General features: G+C 38.1%; 1 pseudogene; it reads right to left on the bottom strand.

The window, feature by feature from the left end:
- Positions 1–324: 324 nt before the first annotated feature.
- On the bottom strand, positions 325–423 carry LOC132282965 (small nucleolar RNA R71; annotated as a pseudogene).
- Between the last annotated feature and the right edge of the window lie 22,950 nt (positions 424–23,373).

The following is a 23,373-nucleotide window of genomic DNA, read 5'->3' as shown; positions in this document are numbered from 1 at the left end:
ATCTACATGCATCCAATTGCCTCTATTTAAAGCACATCATTATGAAATTGAGCCACAAACCATTCAAATGCTTCCTAACTATCATGGACTTCCAAGTGAAGAACCTTACAAGCATTTGGATGAGTTTCTTGAAGTATGTTCCACCGTAAAATACACGGACATGCCGGAAGAGGTTTTAAGACTCAAACTTTTTCCATTCACCTTAAAAGACAAGGCAAAGTATTGGTTTAACAATCTTAGGCCTTTTTCAATCACTTCTTGGGTAGAAATGCAGCAAGAATTCTTGAAGAAGTACTATCCGGTTTCTAAGACCAATGTCATGAGAACCTCAATTCGAGAATTTTCACATGGGGATGGAGAAACGTTTCATGAGGCATGGGAACGCTTCAATGAATTGCTTAGAAAGTGTCCACATCATGACATGCCCAAATGGCAATTAGTTCAATACTTCTTTGAGAGCTTATCAGACAACTATAAGGGTATGGTTGATGCTTCCATGGGTGGCTCATATATTGATAGGCATGAGGATGACGTGTGGCGTCTCTATTAGAACATGAGTGAAAATTCTTTGCATAGAACACTATCATCCAAAAATGGTAGAAATTCACAAGGTAGGAAGAGTGTTGGCTTACATCAAGTCGACCATTCAAATGAAATAACCACCGAAATGAAGTCTTCGTCTTAAAGGTTTGATCAATTTTTGATTAACCAAAACTCGGTGAACCAAGTATCTTCCTTCCCTAACCATTCTCATCGTGCATCAAATGAAACATGTATGACTTGTTCTAGTGTTCTTCATTCTACTTCTCATTGTCCTCACAGACAAGTGCCAAATGAACTTAATGAACAAGTCAATGCAACTTTTGTGAACCAAGGGAATAATCCTTATGGTACTCATTATAATCCAAGTTGGAGGAATCATCCGAATTTCTCTTGGAAAAACCAAGGAGAGGGCTTAAACTCTTCCTAAGGCGGTTTTCAAGGGAAGTACATTCCACCTCCACTTCAAAACCAAGGATCCTAAGGTTATAGACCTGATCAATCACAAGGGAATCAATTTGCTAATTCTCATTTTCCCAACCAATCTTATTCCCAAGGTAATACTAGAAGTCCCGACTTTGAAGAGAAAGTTTTGAATGCTTTGGGCACTTTAGAGGCTAACACTCAATTGCTTCATTCTCACTCTCAATTTATTACGAAGCTAGAAACCCAAGTAGGGCAAATAGCAAGCACTTTCAATGCAAGAGAGAAGGGAAAGATGCCTATAAATGCCCCACCTAAGCAACAATGTGTTGTGGAAACCCATTCCTAATTGGAAGGCCACACCATTGAACTTGTTAATGCGGTGACTACCTTACGGAGTGGTAGGATTATGGGCAATCAAGTTGGAATGTCCAATGAAAAGAGTGAACCGGTACAACCTTAAGTTGTTACCCGTCCCGTTTCACATCCCATTCCTCCTTCATTGCATATATATGATCTTGTAAATGAGAAAGTTTTGAAAGATGTGTTTGAAAAAGAATTTTGAAAAATGATGTTGAAAAGGTTTTGTTGAAAAATAATTTGAAAACTTCTTGTGTTGAAGAGAGTTCAAAAGAAAATTTTGAAAAAGTGTTTGAACCAAAAGTTCCATTTCCGGATGCCTTAAAATGATCCATTTCAAAAGACAAGCAAAAGGCAAAAACCAATGAAATCATGGAAATGTTTAGGCTAGTGAAAGTTAATCTTCCACTATTGGATGCAATCAAGCAAATTCCGGCTTATGCCAAATTCTTGAAAGACTTGTGCACCCAAAAGCGGAAAAACAAGAGCCAAGCACCAAGAAAAGTGGTTTTGACCGAGCAAGTAAGCTCAATTTTGCAACATAACACTTTTCCAAAGTTTAAGGACCCCGTTTCACCCACTACATCATGCATTATTGGTGATCATATCATTAATCGGGCACTTCTTGACTTAGGAGCAAGTGTTAACCTTCTTCCATACTCAGTTTATGTCAAATTGGGCTTAGGTGAATTGAAACCGACGTCGGTAGTTTTGCAACTGGCCGACCGATCCATTAAGAAGCCTAGGGGTATAATTGAAGATATTTTCACTTTTATTTTCATTTTCATTTTATTTTATTTTTCAAAAAGTTTTCAAAAATTCAAAAATATTTTATTTTAATTAATTTTTAATTATTAGTGTTTATTCAATTTAATTTATTTATCAAAAAAAAAACCCAAAAATATTTTATTTTACCTTATTTTCCAATTGTAATTTTAATTCTAATTTTTACTTTTAATTTTGCAATTTTCAAAACAATTCAAAAATCCAAAAATACTTTGAAGAGAGTTCATCAAAGTTTGATCGATCACAGTTGAGTTCGATCGGTTAAACTCTGTCCGGAATGTTTTTAAAATAGAATCGAGGGTTCTCAAGATCGATCATTTAGATCGATCTCACCCTTTCTGCAAACCCTTGTTTCCTTTTCGCCGCCGTGCACCCATCATTTTCCCCTTCTCCGGCAAGCCCTCCAATGTCATCAAGCTTCCCGAATCACTCTCTCTCATTTCGGTTTCATCTCTCCCTCTTCATCTCCAATTTTCTCTTCGGTTGAGGTAAGAACCGAGATCTACTTTGAAACTTGATTTGATTTAATGCATACATGTTCTATATATTTGATTTAGGATGCTTAGATGATCGAATCCACCATTTTTGAAGCTTCGAAGCACTGTATTTCCATATATATATGTGTGTGTTGCTTCGTGTATATATTTTGCATATTTTCGGATTTTGATCTCATATTAGGAGGTTGGGCCTCGTTCAGTGATGGGGATTTGTTGATTTGATGTGTTGTTGGGCCCACGAACACGTTCGTGTGGGCCCCATGCTTCCAAAGTCACAGATCTATGACTTTTGAGTTTTCAACGTCGCATAGTTCGATCGATCGAACTTGTATCTCCGATCGATCGAAGTTGTGGGATTGATCTCACTTATTTTCGATCGATCCAACTTTTGTGATCGATCTCACTTCTTTTTATGATCGATCGAACTTCATAGATCTCACACACACACTTCATTCATCATATCTTATATTCATGCTATCATATCTATGCCCAATGCCTGTGATATTCCATATTGGATGCATTTCATACTTACATTGTTTAGCATGTTTCATATTCTACCACTTGCATAGATTCATGTCATATTTGTTTTGTTTAGTTTACTTGACATACATGTTTCTATATTGTGCTTAAAATTTCTTCTTCTGGCACTAACTCTCATTGCAAGTTTTTCTTTTTCTTTTTGCAGGCCATGGTTAAGAGGAAGACCGTTGCCAACAGGAAACACGGGCCCACCCGACATATTAGGCCACGGACAGAGGAGCCAGCAAAGCCCTCTTATGCACAGCGGGAGCCAGCACAGGCTACCTCACCTCAGTCACTATCTTATGAGCCTGAGGATGACTACATACCCTCCACCTCTGCGGCTCATCCTGCATTCACTCCATCACCATCTCCACCGCATCATGGGGCTGAGCATTCACATATACCCGCTCAGCCAGCTCATCTGGAGCGTGATAGGCCTACGCCTCGATATGCGCACATGACGCTCAACCATGAGTCAGAGTTTAACACGGCCTTCTTCTCTAGATCGGTGTTGCCCCGATTTGCCTACTATGATATCATTCAGAGGGGCCTGGCTGCTATTCTTACCCCCATCATAGAGCCGGTTTACCCGCGGCTGGTACGGTTGTTCTACCAGAACCTCCGACCATCCTCGCGTACCACAGCCGAGATGGTCACTTCTGTCGATGGCCATCTGATCACCATCACAGTGGACTCTTTAGCCTGCTCTTGCCGTTGTCCACACAGATGTCCTCCAGAGCTTTATGACACATATCCGAGGCTATTCAGGCCTTCCTATGCTGACATGGCAGTTTTTCTTACAGGTCACCATGCCAGTGGTAAGAACTTCGCCACTCGGACATTCCTTCCCGACAACCTACGGTTTACCGATTCCGTTCTCTATCAGAACATATACATTGCCGGGCACAAGATTCAGAGGAAGGGCGATTATCTGACAGCCCTTTACTCCTTCTACACCAGGCACTGGGTGTCTATTCCCGCGCTCATCTGGAGCGTGATAAGGAAGCTATATGACGAGTACATCAGCAAGGAGACGCCCAGACGGGCTAAGTCTCTTCCCTTCAGCCACCTCATCACCCAAATTCTCATCGATCAGTGCTACCCTATCTATCCTCGGGAGCACCCCGAGAGAGGTTCCTATCACTTCCTCAGGAAGGACTAGAACAAGACCTACCTCTCCATTATTACCAGGCTACAGGACCACGCGGTAGTGGCTGCAGCAGAGTTAGAGCTAGAGGAGGCACAGGCCCAGGCCCAGGCAGAGGCACAGGCACCGGCACCAGCAGAGGCAGCAGCAGTACATCCCGCAGTGGACGATGCACCAGTCGATCCAGCTACTCAACATTTAGATATAGACTTAGAGCGCCCTACAGGCGATGCAGAGAAGGACTCTCCAGCCAGGTCGCCCATTCATGAGCAGGAGCAGACTCAGGAGCTTTTTTCTGATTCATTTATGTCTGAGGCTCTAGATATGACCCCCGGCTTTGGAGTACGTCTGTAAATACTTGAGGACATTGTTGTTGCCATCCGAGCTGACCTCACAGCCCACAGAGATGATTTTGCTGCCTTCCGCACGAATGTCGCGACCATGTTCAGAGATCTATCCAGAGACATCGGCAGAGCCAGACCTGCTCGTCCTACCTCATCTTCCTGAGCCCCCAGTTCTTTCTATCTCATGATCCCTCTCTCCTTTTGATACTTTACTTTTGTCACTGTACATTATTATTTTTACAGCTGGTTTGTTGGCTTTGATATATTTGTTGTACCTGCACTTTATCTATTTTGTATATCTATTTTTGTTATGGATGTCATATATTATATTCTCATATCTGTATGTTTGACTCCATCAGGTGCATCACAGTGACTTCAGTGAGAGAGTGCTACCCAATTTTCAGGACCACCCTTATACCTCTCTTATTTTTTTATCTGTTTATCCCATTTACACTTGCATGTCCACTATGCACTAATTATCCCATTTTGTTATCTGATGAGTTTATCCAAGTGCCAATTTTCTGGACCACAGTTTATCCCAAGTTTGGGGGGGCCATGCCACCCACTTCGGATACTTCAGTCCCGATCATTCTTGCTTAGTTGCACTGGTATACTCTTTCCTTTATTCTCTTGCACATTGAGGACATTGTGCTATTTAAGTTTGGGGGGAATGGTGCGTTACAGTGTTAGTTTTGAATTAAAAATTTTGAGCATGACTTGTGTATTTGAGGGATATTTCTATGATTGGTCCATATCTAGCTATGATTTTAATCTTTTGAGGACTATATTGCTTAAAAATTAAAAATTGCTTGACTTGAGAGTCCAATACTCCTTGTATGCCTTGTGGATACCATTTAGGAGTAAATTTTTTGAAAGATTGATATCTTGCTTGCATTTGTGGTCCACATCATCCTGATTTTGTGATTGTTTTGAGATTCACTCTAGAATTCTACACTAGCACAGACACACACTAGCATTAATTTTTGGGATACATGCTTTGTTGATTATTGAATTGGTTATATCCTAATTGGGCTAGTAGTATATTGAAAACTTTCATTCTTGATAAAGATGGATAACAACCCTTTTTCACTAAGTAGCTAAGATTTTAGCCTCATCAAGTACTGAACTTCTCGCGCCAAAAGGTGGAGGGCCCAAACTCTAGGTTAATAATTGAATTCAATGAAAAAAAAAAAAAAAAGTTACAAAAGCAATAAAAAGTGAGGACTTCTCCCAAAAGGTGAGAAATGGGAAATGATTAGATGGTTGTTGTCTTGATTTGTAACCTAGTTGATTTGAGCTCGTAAGTCCGTAGGGGTATTTGAATGCCTAATGCCCTAAAGTCGTCTGGTTTGGGAGTCATTGACCTAATGCTCGACCTCATGAATCGCTAGAAAGCTTAATAGATCAACACATTGCACCATACTTCCATCTTTGATCCTATAGAAAAATAAAATAAAATAAAATAAAATATATCGAGTGAAAAGAATAGGCGCACCTAGAACAATGAAGCTTTAATAAAATGTCCACTTTTTGTCTTGATGATCGGTACTAGATTTGTGTGCTAGTTTGAGGGTAAGAATGTGATTAATTCTTTAGTTGGCTAAAATAACAACACATTTGATGCCGGTCCACCCAAAAGAATTCTAGAGTTGTTTTGATTTGCATGATCATTTTCTTGATGTGTGGAGGACCATATTTGTTTGCTTGATATTGAAATTTTGGGAGATTGCTTAGAAATGTTTGAAAAATTGCATACTTGAGGTAGTTTTCTCCCAATACTTGTTTGCAATATTGGTGCCTCTTTTGAAAGAATGAGCTTAATGTTTGTGGGTACCATTTCTGGAAACCTTCACGAGACTTCACTCATCCACTAGGGGTAACCTAGGGGTTTAAAAGGCTTGTTGCATGTGCTAAGTGCAATCGTGTTCCCTAGAAAAGTGGCATTATCCATTTATTGTTTTCTAGTTCATAGTTGTATAGTTGTTCATTTCATTCATTTACTTTCTAGTTCATTGCTAGGGACTAGCAATAATTAAGTTTGGGGGTGTGATGAGCGCTGAAAAGTGCGTATTTGAACCCTGAAACTTAGGCATTCTAGCACCTTTATCTATCTTACTTTACCGTTTTAGATTGATTTCGTATTATTTTCATTTTCAGGCACTTATCCTGAAAATAAGCTAACTCAGCCAAATAAGAGCTTAATTGAAGCAATTCTGGGATTAAACAAAGAAAAGAGCAAAATGGAGAAAGAAGGAAGCAAATGAAGCCAAAGGTGACAAGCAGCAAAGTTCGATCGATCCAAGTTCAAGGTTCGAACGATCGAACAATGATCGATCTCAGCACTTCAAGATAGATCCAAGCCTAGACCTAAAAACATAAAGTCCAAAAGTTCAATCGATCCAACACCATCCTTCGATCGATCGAACACTTTTGTCCTTATTCAAATGATTGATCCTATCCACAGTTGTACCACTCACTAACCACTTTTGTCCTTTTCCCATAAATATCTCCCAAAATATCTCGGATTTGTCTTTTCCCAAAAAGCTTAACCAATTGGATCGATCCAGCCTAAATTCAATAGATCTCAGCCAGTTCTATCGATCCCAAACCAAGGTTCGATTAATCGAACTTCCTCTAGTGTGAAAAAGTTAAATTTCCATCTCATTGAAAGTTATCCTTTATCCAATCATTAGGGAATATTGTGTGCACGACCCCAGCTCATTTTGGGTGTCATTTTGACCTACCTATATAAGGATAAGGATTGCTTTTTACAAAGGAGCCAATTTGATTTTCATATCATCTCTTGGAAATGAAGCATAGATGTGGAAGCTAGAGACACCATTGGAGTTCTTCATCAACAAGGAGCAGATTTCAACCACGGAGTTAGCCCTTGAGGGTTGGAACAACATTACCATGAGTGGCTAGACATCCTCTTGGGGCTAAAGTTAGCCCCAAGCATGCTTTCTATATCTTAATCTTATGTATTATTGAGGGATTAGTCTTGTAATTGATGTTTTGACACTTTGATATTTATAGATCTTGTTTCTTCAATAATTTATGTGGTTTAATGCTTCCAATTGATCATTTCATTCTATCCATATGTCTATGTATACTAGAATAGATGTTCATGTGCTTGTCTCTAGATTTTGTGTTATTAATGCATGTCTATGTGTATTGATGCTATAGATTTGGAGATTGTCAAGACATAGTGCTTAAAGGAATGCTCTTGTGATTCTCTTGATGGCTTATACTTATTCCTTGATGGATTGTGCCTTTCCCTTAGTTTATTGTCATGCTAGTAGTGTAGATGTAGTGTAGTTGTAGTGTAGAGTTAAATGGGAGGACAATCTATACTTGTTGTTTGCTGATCCAAGCTTTTGAATGCAAGTAGTATATGTCTCTAACCTTGTGTTGTATTTGGATTGTGAGCTTAATGAAAAGATTAATGACTTATTTTGATCTATTGTGCCTTTCACATGTTGTTTAGACAATATATGCTTCATTACTTAGATATATAGTGCCTTTCACATAATGTTTAGACAATACATGCTTAACTAGTCATCCTTGCTTGTTGAATCAACCAAACACACACACACCAATATTACAACACACCATATGCCCTCATTAATCACTTGTCAATGATATAGAAATACATTGCTTGGTGGTGATCTCTAAACCCCAAGATCTCTCTCTCTTACTTACTCTTAATTGCATTCTTTTGCTATCACTTAGTTTAATTTAGTTGTTCTTTAATCAACCAACCAACCAATTGTTTGATCACTCAACCTACTAGCCCTAATAACGACTCCACGACATTGCTCGATCCTTCAATCCCTTGGGACGATCCCTACTCGCCCTAGCTATATTTATAGTAAAAGGTAGTAGTGGCTTCTATAAATGTAAAACTCTTAGCCCTTGCCTTAAAATACACACTTTAAGCTTGTGGTGTAGCGACACATGAACCCCACCAGGCATGATCCCTCACCCCATTGTTGAGTGGTAGTGAAGCTTTACATCCTCACCCCATTGTTGAGTGAGCTTTGAGAGCTTATTGAGTCCAAACGTGGTTCCTTCGGAGAGGGGGAGTATGTGGATGCACTATGGTGTCTTAGTGTGTGTGTATTGGTTATGAAAACTAGTGTCTATTCTAGTGCATAGGTGTGTGCAGAGAGTGAGACAGCTGAGTGTTTAACACGATACGTACAAATAGTGGATTGCTTATTGGCCGTGGCTAAGGACCAAGGTTTTCCCTATTTAAGAGGGTTTCCTTGTAAGTCTTATGTTATCTGTTCTTTGAATGCTTACTTAGTTGTGTAAGAAAGTTTTTGAAAGCAAAGATTTAACCAATTCACCCCCCCCACTTGGTTCAACATGACCATATTCAACTCTCTATAATCTATACACAAGCGAAGTGAACCATCATTCATCTTCACAAAAAATATTGTTGCTCCCCAGGGTGAAACACTCCTACAAATGAAACCCTAACCAAGTAACTGTTGAATCTGATCCCTCAACTCTTACATCTCCACTAGTGCCATTATGTATGGTGCCTTAGCATTAAGCGTAGTGGCTAGAGCCAAGTCTATCACAAAGTCTATCTCTTGACTAGGTGGCAACCTTGGAATCTCTTAAAATACATTCAAAAATTCCTGTACAATTGGTATACTATCCAGTGATACAGTAACCTCCTTATCGGTGTCCTCCTCAGTGTAGAACAAATAGGTGCTAGAGACCCCGTTAGAACGTGACATAGGTACGACATATATATCTTGACCAGGTATAGCGAACACAATAGACCTATCATAACAATTAACCTGGGCATGGTAGTGAGATAACCAATCCATCCCAAGTATCACATCATAAGAATGCATATCCAAGACTAATAGATTGGCTAGTAATCTAAGTCTACTAATATCTAATGTCACAGGCCCATCACTCATAAAAAAATAGCGGTATCACCTATAGGTGTAGAAATACCATGAGGTCTATCGCATAACTGCGTCGTCATCCCAAATAATGCAACAAATGAACTAAACATGAATGAATGTGTAGCACCCATATCAAACAAAACATGACCATATCTACCATGAATAGGAAACATACCCTCAACAGTTTGAGGTTCCTGATTATCCCGTGGCATGCGGTTATACACCCTGCCATAATACAACTGTTGTAGTACCTATCCCTGTGGTGGCAACGGCATTGGTAAAGCTGGGAATATCTATCCCTGAATGTGTGGAATCTGTGAAGTAAGTAAAGGTAATGGTACCCTCTGCCCCTACTGCACCTGATGTCCCTGTCTAGCTTTAGGAAAATTCTTGAAAGTGTTTCCAAGCTCTCCACAAATATAGCAACTACCTCTGAAAGTACCAAACTGCCTCCTCTGCTAGTTAGCCTAAAGCTGACCCAGTCTTGCCTGTGGTCCCCCATTCTGCTTCCTCTGAATAGGTGCCCTATCTCTGTGAGCATCTGAACCACCCTTGTGCTTCTTCCCTTATCATTCTATCGGTGCCCACTACCATTCCCTTTCTCAACTGGCTGATTAGTAGATTCTTTATCACCTCGCTTCTCACCCTTACCCTGTCTATAATTCACCCTCAGCTGATAAAGCTGTGAGGTGGTGTCCACTACCAGATCATAAGTAGTATAGGTTGGACTATTTGTTATAATTTGCTTAATAAGCCTGATCAGCCCATTAACAAAGCTAGTACATTTCTTTTCCATGGTATCCACCTCATCTGTAGCAAATAGAGACAAGCGTGTAAACTACTGCTCATACTTTACTACTGTCATGTCCCCTGTTGTAAGATAAGGAACTCCTTTTTCATAACTGTTCTGATTGCATAAGGAAAGTACTTCTTATCAAAACAAACACTGAACTACTCATAAGTTAATGAAGTCCGATCCTCTGAGAAAGTAACTGACTCCCACCACTGGAGTGTATCTCCAACAAGTTGAAGGTAGCAAGTATCTGCTTCTGAACCTCCGTGCACTCAACCATGCGAAGATGGTGCTCAATGTCTTTCTTCCATTAATGAGCTATTTTCACGCCGGTGGAGCCTAAGAATTCAGGTGGGCTCCCCTTTGTACAAGAACTCCTAGCCTTCTCCCAAAGATTAGCCTGAACTCTTAGTGCTGATACAAGGGCTTGCTGGCTGAACCTATGGTTGATTCTGAAGTGCTGTTGCCATGCCTACTACTATAGCCTTAGCAATCATGTCAGTTATCTGAGGAGAATTCTATGGATCCCTACCCTAAGTGTAGCCCTCAGCCTGAGACTCTTGAGTCTGTTGTACCTCCTCCTCCTCCTGAAACCTAGGTAGTTGTTGCTCCTCTGCAACTCACTATCATCATAGGAGATTTGGCTGCCTACGTGCCGCTCTCCTTTGCTGCCTTGTTCTCTGCATGTCTCGTCTTCTTCCAGAGTTAACAATTCTGTTAACATAGAAAGGTAGACAACAGTACGATTATAACGGACCATAAAATAATACAATGAATCATATACTTAAGCTCTAAATAAAAGAATACGCTACACGGAAGGTAATGAACGAGGAGTGCTCTGATACCAACTGTGATACCCCTCAATTCTGGAACACGGATTCATCAAGTCCGCGCACGACACCGATTAAGGTAATAAACAAGCATAGAATACAAAAGATATATAAGAATAAATAATAAAGCTGAAAAAAACTAAATAATAAATCCTTCATTAATCCAATAAAACAAATCCTCCAATAATCCCATAAAACAAATCCTCCTATAACAATCCCAATCCTCTGATACTAGTAACTATTTAGATTACAACTCGGGAATTCATCAGGTGAACCCCTAACAATCCCAACTAAAATAATAACTGAAATAAGAAATCCAAAGACTAAACATAAAGAAGAATCCTACGCAGAAGAGTGATGAAGTGTAATACCCCTAGTTTTCAAAAGGCTAATTTGGGAATTTTGATTGAGGATTTTATTGTATTTTTATTTAATTATCTGAATTGTGTGCTTGATTTCTTAATTGATTAAGTGAGTATTTATTTAAGTTGTATTTGTTTATTTATTTTAAAATTAATTGTTTAATTGGTATTTAGTGAATTTGTTTTAAATAAATTGTTAGATTGTTATTTGGTTTAATTATTTGATTAATTGGTGATTTAAATGACATGTTTTATTTTATAGCTTGTATGGATTATTTGTATTAAGTTTTGTGTACTTAGGTGGACTTGATTGTTTTAAATTATTATATGTGCCGTATAGTTTAGGTTTAGGATTTTGATTAATGAGGTTGGAGTAGCCGATTTACATTGGGTTTAATTAAAGCTTATAGAGGTATGGTTACAATCAGACTTAAGATTGGGAAGCCTATATATATTCTTATACGTTGCTAGGGTTGGGAAAAAACCCTATTCACGTACTTGTGTCTTGAGAGGAAAAAAACAGAGAGAGGCTGGAGAAATAAACAGAGAGGGTCTAGAGAGTTTGGTTAAGGGTGTTGCTCATGGGTTGAGTCAAGAAGCAACAGAGGAAGAAGAACAGTGAACAGAGGAGGAAGGAACGATCTTAGGATTCGCCAGAATTTAGAGACGATGTGAAATGTTTCAAGCCGAAACCTTAAAGGCAAGTTTCAGTCTATCTCTTTCCTATAAACTTGTGTTCTGTGCATTCTTTATAGACTCCAGGGTTTAATTCAACTCTTAAAATGGATGGTTGATGCATGTTTCACCGGACTGTAACTTGTGTTATATTTATTTAAACTGAAAACGGTTTCTTGCTTAAACTGGTTTGTGTTTGTTTTAAACTTCTGTAAATCAATTAAAAATTAAAATTGAGGTGTTCTAGGACTGTTGGGACTTATCTTGAACCTTAATAACTTTAAGGAAACTTTGGAACAGAGGTTAGAACTTTACCGGAATCAAGGAAGACGAACAGAGGCAACATAAACTGTTTTTGGTTTTGGTTTAGATTTTTGTTGATTAATTCATACTGGAAGAAGAGGAGTTTCTAGGACAATAAGAACTTAAATTGAACCCTAGGTACGTTAAAAATATTTTGGACAGGGATGTTGAACTTCGCCGGAAGCAAAGAAGATCACCGGATGAAGCAGAGACGAAGCAGAGGGGGCTCTTAGGGGGAGAGCCGGCTCCCTAAGTGTGGGAGCCGGCTCCCATGAAGAGAGAGCCGGCTTTCCATGGGGGAGAGCCAGCTCTGGAAGTGTTAGAGCCGGCTCGCATGGTGGGGGAGCCGGCTCCCTTGAATAAAACCCCTACGGGGTGTTTTCGGGTAAGTTTCTGAGTTAAGGGGCTTAAATGGAATTTTAGAAAATTGTTGTGGGGTTTTAAATATTTAAAATTAACTTAATAAAACCCTAAAATAGTTGGTTTATGCTAGAATGCTAATCCTAAGGGGCGTCATGAAACCTAATCATATAATGCGCATGTTGTCCGAAAGGAAGGAGGATTGAGTTGCTATTTGTTTTAGCAAATTAAATGAATTGATATAAAAGGGATTTTTAGGATTTTATATCAATGATATCTAAGACATACTTAAGTCTCAGGAATGTTGGTTAGGTTGTGGTTATGGGCAGCACGAAATCTATACACGAATTGGCATGCTGTCAGGGATTTAGGTGGATTTAATTGCTAGTCTTGTTGTATTAATTCAAGTGAACTAGTATGGAAGGATTGGTTGGAATTTCTAGTATAATGTTGCTCAGTTTATAATTTTGATACTCATTATATCATGCTATGAATGGTAATTGCTGAACTGTTATAAATTCTTGTTCTATCAATTATATGGAGATGGATGGATTAAATTGTTTATTGTTTTAACAATTTTAAAAGGAGTTTTCATTATAAATATAGTCATATACTGGATGCATAATAGGATCTTGTCTATAATTGATTTCTATTAAGTTTGGTTTTGGATGGATTGGATGTTTGAGTGATTCTGTATTGTACATGAATCATATGCATTATATGTACCGGTATGGGACGGTGACATATCAGGGATGGATTAGATCAAAATGCTGAGTCCTACCCCTTCATACATAAGGAATGGATTAACTAAAACAGTTAAATCCTACATGGATGCATGTCCTGTCAACTAAAACAGTTGAACGACATAATGGATATTTGTTTTATCTTTCTGCACTAGGAAGGAATTTATATATATATTTATGGTACCGTGATACGAGCTTGAGTCTCCTGATCACGGTTAGGGTGCGCATATCGCAAAGGTTGAGTAGCTGGATATAGCTAATGTTCCTTGGTAGGTCTAGGTACTTGGCCGCTGGAGAGCGTGTTTTATATGTCACCTTCTACCCAGGCTGAACTATGTTATAGGCTAGTGAGCATCGTATAGTGTGTATTTATATATCTATGGACTATTGTAGATATTACCGAGCTATCTAGGATGTACCTGCGTATCGGGTTTATGTACGGATTGTAGTAGGATGGAACTTGCATGTGGGCCTGACCCACCGTTATTTTTTTCAGGTGTTCGTGAGTACCAGGCTTAGGGTTTGATCGTGGTGATGCGGATACAGTCACTCACTCTTGCGACTACATAGAATTTTCTTTCTTATTTTGGTTTTGGATTTTAATTCTGTAAATGTTTTACTAGTTGGAATTATTAGGGGTCCACTAGATGGATTCCCGAGTTGTACAGATTTGAAGGATTTAAATGTTATTAATTTATTATTTTAAGTTGAGGATTTTTATTTTAGAATTCTTTCAGCGTTTTGTTATTTTATTCTTAATTCAAATTTTATTCCTGCTTGTTTACATATTAATTGTCTGATATCCCTCGGATCTGTGCTCGGACTTGATCACCCGTGGCTCTAGAATCGAGGGGTATCACAGTGGGTATCAGAGCACTCCAGGTTCTAGTGTCCTTAGGAGTGTCTTTTGTTAGAAGTCTTCCGCGTTGCGTCTCTTAAAAAACTTAGAGCCATATTAGGATTCATTGTACTCTTATACGGTTCATTAGGAGGAGAACCTGATGTCAATTATATTCCATAATTATGGAATGGTTGACACTAGAAGGAGGATGGGGTCTGCGGCGACAGCAAATCAGACCGAAGGAGTAGAGGAGTACGTTATTGAGTTCTCTATCAGAAGCAGAACTTGGGATTTAAGGTTTATTTTCGGTTGGCATTACTTTTAGAAGTATAAGCCAATGGGGGGTGTAGGAGTGTGTTTTAGGTCCCCGTATAAAGGGACTAACACGATTTTAGTTATTCTCATAAAGGAGACAACTGAGGAATAGGAGTCAAAAGAGGATTTTAGTGGAGGAGATTTCAACAAACCCAAGAAAGAGGGTATTAAATGTTAAAAATCAAGGATCACGTGAAAGTGATCTTGTTCGCTAATAGTATAGTGAACGATACTCATAGAGTTGAGGTGGATAGTTAACCTTGTGTATTACCTTTAAATGAGGTAGATAAAGGGAACTCTTCGGGGGTTTGGGAATCAGATGAAGTTCTTCTCAGAATGAAGCAAAGATTATATAGCACATTCCGGGGAGTATGGGGATTAGGTTTTGACAATCTAAGTTGCTTTATACAGCTACATTAGACGGTTTGTATCCTGTGTATAAGGAGGATGAAGGTTAAGCCTTTGGTATTTGCTGAGGCAAATGGAGTTGGTTTTAAGCTATGTTTCGAGGTTGGGTGATTACCTCCGAAACTTTAGAAAGGAGATTGTGAACCAATCGGGTAAAGTTGATTTCTAAAAGAGATTTTCTTTGCTAGGAGGACCGATGTTTTACGTAGGAGTTTATTGTGTTTTATTGTGTGTGCTTTATGTGTTTCTTTTTTGTCAAGTATCAGTTAATTACCGTTTTGGAGGAATAGCGTTAATTACGCTAGGATTGTAGGCATGTGATTATAGGATTTGGTTAGTATATCTAACTTTAGTCAATCAAATGAACCTAGACATGCGTGGTTGTAGTATGTGTTCAGGATGGGATAAGAAAAACCAGCAGTTTTGAGTCAAATGATATAGATTCATTGGATAAGCTGTAACGTCATGCTGGTTTATCGAAGGAACTGGCTTGGCTGAATATCTTCTAGGAAAATTTTAAACAGGTGTTCCTAAGTTAGTAAGAGGATTTTGGTACTGGTTTAAGTACTTGTTGGAATGACACCGACTGAGGATAGTAGACGAATTTACTAGTCATCAGTAAATTCTTAATCAAGAATTTTATTCTTATCAGGGGGTGTCATTAGGAGGAGGTGCTGGCGATGCATATTAAGGAGGAGGCAGAGTCACTCATTTGCACAAATAATATGGAAATTTTTTTTAGGTTACCGTTCGCAACAAGTAGTTGTTGCTCGAATTTTTTTTTTTTTTTTTTTTTTGACTATTTGGAGGATGAAAAGATTTCCATATGCGGTTGCAGTTAAACGGGATGTCTAATAGACACTTACTTGTGTTAGAAAAGTAAGATGTCAAAGACTTGAAGATGAGATCGAACATCTAATATCTGTCTCAAAGTCTGATGTTTGGTAAATAATCTAGATGGACCGTCAGAGATCATTAGATCCTTGCGGCCACTTTTCATGCTAGAGCGGGACTGATGGAGTAGTTTCCACGGATTTAGATGAGAGATTACTGATTCTACACAAGGGTCAGGATTCTGGTTGGGAGATTGTTGACTGATAAAATTAAATCAGTTTCATTTTGTCTATTTTGGGAACTAGTAAGATATCAGTTCCTACGAATAGCGCGGATCACGAGACAGCTTAGATGGATAGATGTGGTGATTCACACTTTGCGTTAACCTTCGTCTGGTGGAAGTAATAGGGAAGAGGATGATCTTATCAACCGGTATGGTAATTGAACCTTCGGTGGTTATTGCACAATCCGTTGTGGTTTAACATATGGAAATTATAACACCTGCTGTTACCAGGGAAATGGAAGTGGTTAACTTAGAATATTTGAGCTGACCCCGCAGGAGGTAGTATCTTACTCAGATGAGTTTAAGGTACTGAAGGAAGATTGGTAGTTATCTTTCTGTTTCTAGGAAGGTCGGAGTGACTGAGCTGTAAAATTCATAAATTTTACGGTGCAGTTAACTGGTTATGGTTTGCATCCCGACATACAATGTTAGTTTTGGTACGGTACGGATAGGGACATGTACATAACTGTCTCCAAGAGTATCATCTGTTAGTAAGGTGGAAAATTGATACTTGAATATCACTGGAGGTTTTAGTCCTTTCTTATATCGAAATGGGAGTAAGACTAATCAGGAGGGGATGGTTGCTAGAAATTACTGACATTTGTTGGAATTTTAATTCCATATGGTTTAAGAGTAGTGGATAGAGCAAGTTCACTTGTGGACTACACTTTAGTGGAGTTTACTGTGGCATTTCTTATCAGTTGTACATTGCGCTGATAACGGAGTTATAGCATGTGGTTATTCAATATGGAAGATAACCGGTGTTATGTCAAAGGAGCTTTCTGAAGGTGTTGGAGTAACAACTATGCTTTGCATCTCTAGACGGGAAATGGGATCGTGATATTCTATTTAATCATGGCAAATATGCTTAGGATATATATCCTAGGTTGGCATGGGTAATTGAAAGCGTTACTTACCGTTTCAGATATTATCTGTGCTATTGTTGGCACAAGGAGGTTCGTGCGACAATGTTTGGGATTTTAGATAGTCGGTTGTGTCGATCTCTTACTGGTTGGTCCGATATGGAAACGAGGTTATCTAATAAGACCTTGACTTTATGTAAGGATACATTGGAGAACCATGCTCTCTTTTGGTAATGAGTGCTCACGGTTTGGAGGCGACAGTCGGATTTGGTAGCTAGTTGAACTCGTACATAGGAGTTTTCTATCAGGGAAGGGTTGTTTGAGCGGTTTTCCGTATCGGAAGCAATGTGTTTTAGAGGAAAGTCAGTTTTATGTATCGCACTGACTCTTCACGGGTTTTGGTTATTGGTTTCGGCAGTAGCCTATTGTTTAGCGTTACCAACTTGTTAAGCGTTGGATGCATAGGACTTTTATGTGTTAGTTCTATGGAATTGGAAGGACGAGGGATGGTTACCCTTCATTAAATATTGGGTAAGATTGGATCGTTGCTAGATACAATCTAAGAGTTACACATTTATGCTATTTCTTAAACATAGGAATCTTGTTTATGGTTGGATGTGTTGGAATTTGGGTGGCGCTCATCTAAAGGGGCTGTGCCACACGAAAACGGAAATGAATTTTGCAAAGACATTAATTCAGAGTTTTGTGAATTCCGAGGACGGAATTCCTTTTGTTAAGGGGGAAGAATGTAATACCCCTAGTTTTCAAAAGGCTAATTTGGGAATTTTGATTGAGGATTTTATTGTATTTTTATTTAATTATCTGAATTGTGTGCTTGATTTCTTAATTGATTAAGTGAGTATTTATTTAAGTTGTATTTGTTTATTTATTTTAAAATTAATTGTTTAATTGGTATTTAGTGAATTTGTTTTAAATAAATTGTTAGATTGTTATTTGGTTTAATTATTTGATTAATTGGTGATTTAAATGACATGTTTTATTTTATAGCTTGTATGGATTATTTGTATTAAGTTTTGTGTACTTAGGTGGACTTGATTGTTTTAAATTATTATGTGTGCCGTATAGTTTAGGTTTAGGATTTTCATTAATGAGGTTGGAGTAGCCGATTTACATTGGGTTTAATTAAAGCTTATAGAGGTATGGTTACAATCAGACTTAAGATTGGGAAGCCTATATATATTCTTATACGTTGCTAGGGTTGGGAAAAAACCCTATTCACGTACTTGTGTCGTGAGAGGAAAAAAACAGAGAGAGGCTGGAGAAATAAACAGAGAGGGTCTAGAGAGTTTGGTTAAGGGTGTTGCTCGTGGGTTGAGTCAAGAAGCAACAGAGGAAGAAGAACAGTGAATAGAGGAGGAAGGAACGATCTTAGGATTCGCCAGAATTTAGAGACGATGTAAGAGGTTTCAAGCCGAAACCTTAAAGGCAAGTTTCAGTCTATCTCTTTCCTATAAACTTGTGTTCTGTGCATTCTTTATAGACTCCAGGGTTTAATTCAACTCTTAAAATGGATGGTTAATGCATGTTTCACCGGACTGTAACTTGTGTTATATTTATTTAAACTGAAAACGGTTTCTTGCTTAAACTGGTCTGTGTTTGTTTTAAACTTCTGTAAATCAATTAAAAATTAAAATTGAGGTGTTCTATTGGGACTTATCTTGAACCTTAATAACTTTAAGGAAACTTTGGAACAGAGGTTAGAACTTTACCGGAATCAAGGAAGACGAACAGAGGCAACATAAACTGTTTTTGGTTTTGGTTTAGATTTTTGTTGATTAATTCATACTGGAAGGAGAGGAGTTTCTAGGACAATAAGAACTTAAATTGAACCCTAGGTATGTTAAAAATATTTTGGACAGGGATGTTGAACTTCGCCGGAAGCACAGAAGATCACCGAACGAAGCAGAGACAAAGCAGAGGGGGCTCTTAGGGGGAGAGCCGGCTCCCTAAGTGTGGGAGCCGGCTCCCATGAAGAGAGAGCCGGCTCTCCATGGGGGAGAGCCGACTCTGGAAGTGTTAGAGCGGGCTCCCATGGTGGGGGAGCCGGCTCCCTTGAATAAAACCCCTACGGGGTGTTTTCAGGTAAGTTTCTGAGTTAAGGGGCTTAAATGGAATTTTTGAAAATTGTTGTGGGGTTTTAAATATTTAAAATTAACTTAATAAAACCCTAAAATAGTTGGTTTATGCTAGGATGCTAATCCTAAGGGGCGTCATGAAACCTAATCATATAATGCGCATGCTGTCCGAAAGGAAGGAGGATTGAGTTGCTATTTGTTTTAGCAAATTAAATGAATTGATATAAAAGGGATTTTTAGGATTTTATATCAATGATATCTAAGACATACTTAAGTCTCAGGAATGTTGGTTAGGTTATGGTTATGGGCAGCATGAAATCTATACACGAATTGGCATGCTGTCAGGGATTTAGGAGGATTTAATTGCTAGTCTTGTTGTATTAATTCAAGTGAACTAGTATGGAAGGATTGGTTGGAATTTCTAGTATAATGTTGCTCAGTTTATAATTCTGATAATCATTATATCATGCTGTGAATGGTAATTGCTGAACTGTTATAAATTCTTGTTCTATCAATTATATGGAGATGGATGGATTAAATTGTTTATTGTTTTAATAATTTCAAAAGGAGTTTTCATTATAAATATAGTCATATACTGGATGCATAATAGGATCTTGTCTATAATTTATTTCTATTATGTTTGGTTTTGGATGGATTGGATGTTTGAGTGATTCTGCATTGTACATGAATCATATGCATTATATGTACCGGTATGGGACGGTGACATATCAGGGATGGATTAGATCAAAATGCTAAGTCCTACCCCTTCATACATAAGGAATGGATTAACTAAAACAATTAAATCCTACATGGATGCATATCCTGTCAACTAAAACAGTTGAACGACATAATGGATATTTGTTTTATCTTTCTGCACTAGGAAGGAATTTATATATATATTTATGGTACCGTGATACGAGCTTGAGTCTCCTAATCACGGTTAGGGTGCGTATATCGCAAAGGTTGAGTAGCTAGATATAGCTAATGTTTCCTGGTAGGTCTAGGTACTTGGCCGCTGGAGAGTGTGTTTTATATGTCACCTTCTACCCAGGCTAAACTATGTTATAGGCTAGTGAGCATCCTATAGTGTGTATTTATATATCTATGGACTATTGTAGATATTGCCGAGCTATCTAGGATGTATCTGCGTATCGGATTTATGTACGGATTGTAGTAAGATGGAACTTGCATGTGGGCTTGACCCACCTTTATTTTTTTCAGGTGTTCGTGAGTACCAGGCTTAGGGTTTGATCGTGGTGATGCAGATACAGTCACTCACTCTTGCGACTACATAGGATTTTGTTTCTTATTTTGGTTTTGGATTTTAATTCTGTAAATGTTTTACCAGTTGGAATTATTAGGGGTCCACTAGATGGATTACCGAGTTGTACAGATCTGAAGGATTTAAATGTTATTAATTTATTTTTTTAAGTTGAAGATTTTTCTTTTAGAATTCTTTCAGCGTTTTGTTATTTTATTCTTAATTCAAATTTTATTCCTGCTCGTTTACATATTAATTGTCTGATATCCCTCGGATCTATGCTCGGACTTGATCACCCGTGGCTCTAGAATCGAGGGGTATCACATGAAGTCTGTCTCTGCTTAGCACGAACAATCTCTAAGTCTGGAACTGACGAACACCTGAAAAATAATAGTGGGTCAAGCCCACGAACAAGTTCTACTCCATTACAATCCAAACAGAGATCCGATACACGTATACATCCTAGTCAACTGAACAATAACTACATAGTCCGTATATATATAGATACACACTAAAGGATCTCACTGGACTACAGGGCGGCCTCAACCTGAATAGTAAGTAACATGCAAAACACACATATAGTGGGCATGAGTACCATGATCTATTGGGGCACATAACTATCCACTATATCCAACTATGCATCTCAGGCAATATACGCTCCCTAACTACTGATCCTGAGACTCAAACTCATATCATGGCACATATCTACACATATATAAATCCATCCTATCCAAAACAAAAAAAGTAAACTATCTTCCAAATTCTTTCAATGGCATGTCATCCAACTGGTTTCGTGGCCTAACATGAATAGGTAGGACTTAACTTATTAGTTAATCCACCCCTTATATGCCCCCATATCCTAACAATGGTGCATTTAATCCATAATCCAACAATTGATGCAATAGATATAGTTATACATCAAATAATCCAAAAATAGAATGGTATATAAATCATACACATATTCCTTGCATGTAATTATGCAATAATGACAGTTTTAAGTAGCATGCAATTAACTTACATCACAAGTAATTAACCTACATCTCAATTAAATTATATTAATCCTCCTAAGCATGATTAAAGTCATTTAAACACTTTATTCAATTGTTAAAACAATTAAATAAATCAAAGCATCCATAAACCACATAGAAGTTAATTAAAATCTCCTACTGTCAAATCCCTTAGCATATAAAGATATATTATGCATTATAGGACTTTCCCAAGTCCATTTAACCCATAAAAATTATTTAAAATAGGTTAAAACAAATTCTGGATAATTAAAACGAAATACCCAGGTCACAGCCCAACTGAGTCAGCTCCTTCACAGAAAGGGTCGGCTTAATTGCCAACTGAGTCGGCTTATTCTCAAATGAGTCGGCTCGTTCCCTTAATCCAGTTGACTCATTCTCAACTTCTTCGGGCGACCTCTATCTACTCCGTTAAGGGTCCTAATTATCTGTACTAAGTCCCAAACGATCCTCATTAATTATTTGAATCCTTTATGCATAATTTAGACAAATTAAAACAAAAAATCATGTATAGAAAATCAAAAGCAATCAAAGATATACGTGTAACCATATACACTGTAATTCATCTTTTTAAGCATGCATACATGGTTGTAATTACTCTCTAATTATCCTGGAATTGTTCTAGACATGTATAGAACACGTGATCTAAGGGAAAAAGTTAGAAGAAGAACTTGCCTTAAGGTTTCGAATTGAAAACCTTCTTTTCTTCTTCCTTACTTTTTCTAGCGACCTTTGGCTACCTCCGAAGCTTTTTGTGCTCCTGGTTTACCCACGAGTAGACCCTTCTTCCTTTTCGTTTGGTTCGGCCTTCATCTCTTTGCAAAAATCCTCCTTCTTTCTTCCTCACGTTCTTTTTTTTTTCTCACCTCTTTCTCTGCCTGCGTATAAGGGTTGTGAAACCCTTATGCAGACCTACACACATATATAAATATAAACTCTACATCCTAATCCCTTCCCAATTCTAATTACCTTAAATAAAATAAAATAACAAAGAAAAGAATAAAATAGAAAATAACAATATACATATATACAAAACTCTGCCTAACGTAATTACATATATATATATATATATATATATATAGTTAACATTCCTACACGAGAAAGCTGATCGCCAAGTGTCTGGAGGTGTTGGTTCATGTAGTTATTTAATCAGGTGGTGATTAAGCCCATTTAACCATTCTACATTTCTGTTTCCGGACCTGGATCCCGTTTAGGCTAGGTGTGCCGCTTTGGGTTGGTCGGACGGACAGTCATTTAGGTAAGGTTCAATGAGTTTTTTCAACTGTAGCATGTCTTCGGCATCGTCAGCTCCTCTTGGAGGAAGAGTGATAGTTAACCTAGAACAACAACATATTGATAGTGGTCAAAATGATCAATGGGATACCTGGAATATACCCAAGGTTCCCATTAGGGATATTTACAAATCTTAAACTTTCAACCTCAAAATAGGATACTCCAACAAAACTGTTGAACAAACTATTTCTCTCAAAAACCCTAAGTCATCCAACTTTTCCAAAAAAGAGCCATAGTAGAACACAAAAAGAAGTACAAATTCCTACATATAGGGCTTGTCCAAGTTGTATTTAAACCTCTTACCTGAAGGGGACTTAACACTGTTATCATGCTTACTCTTAGGGATTGTAGGCATCTCGATTTTGAAACCTTTTTGTTAGGAGTTTGCCAAACTAGTCTTTTTGATGGCCCACAATACTTCAATTGTTTTCCAAATTATTCAGTAGCTCTTGATGATCCAACAATCCTTTATACTTTAACCCTCAATGTCTCAAGTAGTGGTTATAAAACGATGGATGGAGCCATACCTTTCAATGTTGTC

Source organism: Cornus florida, unplaced genomic scaffold, assembly GCF_030987335.1.
Source record: "Cornus florida cultivar Cherokee Brave unplaced genomic scaffold, ASM3098733v1 CherokeeBrave_3.0.0_Hap2_Chr01, whole genome shotgun sequence".
Taxonomy (NCBI): domain Eukaryota; kingdom Viridiplantae; phylum Streptophyta; class Magnoliopsida; order Cornales; family Cornaceae; genus Cornus; species Cornus florida.
The sequence above is the reverse complement of the archived record's forward strand: the minus strand, read 5'-3'. Positions and strand labels throughout refer to the sequence as shown.